This window comes from Sorex fumeus, unplaced genomic scaffold, assembly GCF_029834395.1.
Source record: "Sorex fumeus unplaced genomic scaffold, SorFum_2.1 ptg000003l, whole genome shotgun sequence".
Classification (NCBI taxonomy): Eukaryota; Metazoa; Chordata; class Mammalia; order Eulipotyphla; family Soricidae; genus Sorex; species Sorex fumeus.
In genome coordinates, this window is record NW_026606060.1 from 59,909,266 (window position 1) to 59,912,703 (window position 3,438).

Consider the following 3,438-nt stretch of genomic DNA (forward strand, 5'->3'; position numbering starts at 1 on the left):
AAAACAGCAAATTGGAATTCATTAAGATAAAGTCTTTAATGCATCAAATAAATAAGAGTAAAATAGACAGCTTAGATAATTGGAGAAAATGTTTACAGAAAAATTATTTGAAGATTTTCTAATATTCACACTATACAAAGAACTCAGACAATTTGAAAACAGAATGGCAGAAAACCTAATTAAACATTGAGAAAAGGTCTTGAATAGACATTTCTCCAAATGTTTACAAATGGCCACATGCACTTGAGAAAAATATTCCACATCATATAATGATTCCACATATATGATTATTAGGAAAATGCAGGTAAACTGAGATACTTAGGTGTCTTATAACACAATATTGGCAATATTAAAGCTTTAGTCTATACATCTAATTTTTTCCTGTTTTCTTAATTTTAATATGGAACGTTAAGAAGCACTCGTGTGTTTTATCTAGTTTTTAATTAATTGATTCCATATATATACATATATAAGTGTGTATGTAGTATTGACAGGTTCAGAAAAGAAAAATTAAGAAATGAAACTAATAGAAAGCTCTCTTTTAATTTTACCTAATTTATTGATCAAAATATTCTACATCTTTTCAATTACAAATATGTTAATTGCTGCAGAAAAAATCTAATTCATGTCTACTCTAGTAATACTTGCTCCTACTGAATAACCCACCTGCTTTTCAATGGAATGCAAATCCCAGCAAGATGCTATTACAGTGTTCTTGTTAATCATATACTTTGCATCTGGAGAAATGATTTCCAACCAACTATGAAATGGTATCTCCTTTTAAAGGAAATACCAGAAGACTACCTTTCTAAAACTTGAGTCACAAAAAGTAAGGGAAGGAAAGAAAGAGACAAAGACAGAGAGATATATAGCGAAAAAGAGGCAAAGCCAATTCTAAATTACAATTATAAGTAACTGAATACATTTCAAGAGAAATTCACCATATGAAACCAACATTAATGCATTAAGTGAAGACAGCTAAAGATATCTGTTATTTCTTGGTCCTAGAAATTGAGACTCTTCAAATATGCTTCTGTTTTTAGAATAGACTTTATCTTCCATAGCACCCTTAGAGATGCTTCTCTCAATTTATTGTTTCCTAGGATTAGAATAAATGAATGGATTGAAAGATAAATGAGGGCGATCAACTTCCCAACCAACACAGCTAGTTCAGTCTCTGGTATAAAGTAGCTGGAGGTGTCTATGAGAAAGGCCAAACAATAAACAATGAAGAGGAGGAGGAAGATGATGACAGTCTTCCTGGCTCCCAAGTGGCCATCTCTGCTTGGGTCCCTGTGTCTGTTGGCACTGAGCTGCATCTTCCTGGTGTGCTTACACAGGGAGAGGATCAAGAGGCAAAAGGAGACCAGTGACACAGAGAAGGGAAATACTGTTAAAAGTTTGAGAAATATCTTGATGAACTCATATTGACCTTTATTTACTCTGCACTTCAATGTTCCGTTTCTTCTCTTCTTTACCTCCATATATTACCTGAAATCATCATTCAGATTTTCAGTGTCAGCAAGGCTAATCAACAGAGAGAACCACGCATCCCAGCAGGATCCTAAGAATAACCCGGTGGATTCTCCACTTCATCCAGAGGAAAAGGGGATGCATGAAATTAGCTATCTTGAGGAAATAGAAGAGACTGAGGCAGGTGGCCAACCACACACTGAGATGATTGGTGAGTGTCTAGAAGAAATCAATGAGTTTCATTTGTTTACCAGCATCGTAAGCATTTGGATACTGCACCAACATAAAGCAGTCTAGCATTATTATGCAAAGTAGCCAGATTCAGGAAACAGCCAAATATGTGAGAATTAAATCAATGGAGGCCATCTTCCTTTTCTTCATCCAGTCCAAGCAGTTTACCAGTCCAATAAATGTGTTCTCTAAGATCCCCATCAAGAATTCTCCACCTGCTATGATCATTAAGGTGCTGTTCACCTCACCTGACATGGAGTGATAGCACAGCGGGTAGGGCGTTTGCCTTACAAGCGGCCAACATGGCCGACCCGAGTTCGATTCCTCCGCCCCTCTCGGAGAGCCCGGCAAGCTACCGAGTGTATTCGATATGCCAGACACAGTAACAACAAAGTCTCCAATGGAGACGTTACTGGGCCCGCTCGAGCAAATTAAAAAGCAGAAATATTCAATTCATTTCTAACCGAATGGATGGAATTCTACATCTATACCTACTTCTTAGATTTCACTATAATTCTGTCTTATTATGGATACTGGGTGATCTTTCTTCATGAAATTCTGATTAGTCTTGACAAAACAATAGGGTTGATTTTGCTTAGCCTGGATCCTCTATGTCCTTATATCTTCTCAGTGTGTTTCACTTTTCCACATATAGTTCATTTAGTTAAGTTACATTTCGCTAATATGCAAATTAGGCTTTTGCCTTTACAGCCCCGCATGTATTTCTGAGCCTATCATTTACAAATCTTATTTTTAAAATTTTTGATATAAGCTAGGAAATCAACAAAACAAATAGACTTAACAACCAAAAATGCAAAAATTTTACAAAAAATGAGTTAAAATTTAATTTCAAATAAACAATACAATTTTTTAATTTATCATAAATTTTCTCATTTTATTGCTTCTAGGAAGTAGTAGAATTCAATTTTATTTGTGTAGCCTACAATTTGTTTGGCATCTCAATCTTTAAGAATTCTCTACAAATTTTAAAATTGGCACCAAAAATGTTTGTACAAGTATTTTGATTTCATTGGATGATAATATTAATTATAGCTAAAATATAAAGTCTGGAAGTTAGAGATTATTAGTGAATTTAAAAGATTAATGTTCAATATTGAGTGTGGAAAGGTCGGACTGCAGCTGAATCTCACGAAGACAATGTTCATGAGAAACGGACTCGTTCCTGATGTTTCATTCGCTCTCAATGGAATGAACATCTTCGAATGCAGCAGTTATGAGTACCTAGGTCAAGAACTCAGCATGACAAACGACCTGGCACCTGAGCTCTGCAGGAGGAAGACAGCGGCGTGGAACACCTTCAAGAGCCTCAAAGAAATAGCTAAGAGGACAAAGAAACTCCAGCTCCAGGCACATCTCTTCGAATCCACTGTTCTTCCTGCATTAACATACTCCTCAGAGACCTGGACCCTAGGAAAACAGAACTAGAACACTATTCCAGTCTCCCAAAGAGGAATTGAAAGAGCTATGCTTGGAGTATCACGTTTCACTCAAATGAGAGAAAGAATCCGGAGTTCCGACCTCCGTCGACGGTCAAGAATCAGGGACGCTGTCTCGTTTGCCAAGGCATCAAAAATCAGATGGGCTGGACACATAATGAGATTTGGAGACGACCGCTGGACTTGAGCCGTTACCGACTGGATTCCACGGGACGTCAAAAGATCGCATGGCCGCCCACCTACTAGATGGTCAGGCTTCTTCACTAAGACCCTGAAT

The 3,438-nt window shown here is 37.0% G+C and overlaps 1 pseudogene; it reads right to left on the reverse strand.

The window, feature by feature from the left end:
- Positions 1–1,089: 1,089 nt before the first annotated feature.
- LOC130024330 (taste receptor type 2 member 7-like) lies at positions 1,090–1,959 on the reverse strand (annotated as a pseudogene).
- Between the last annotated feature and the right edge of the window lie 1,479 nt (positions 1,960–3,438).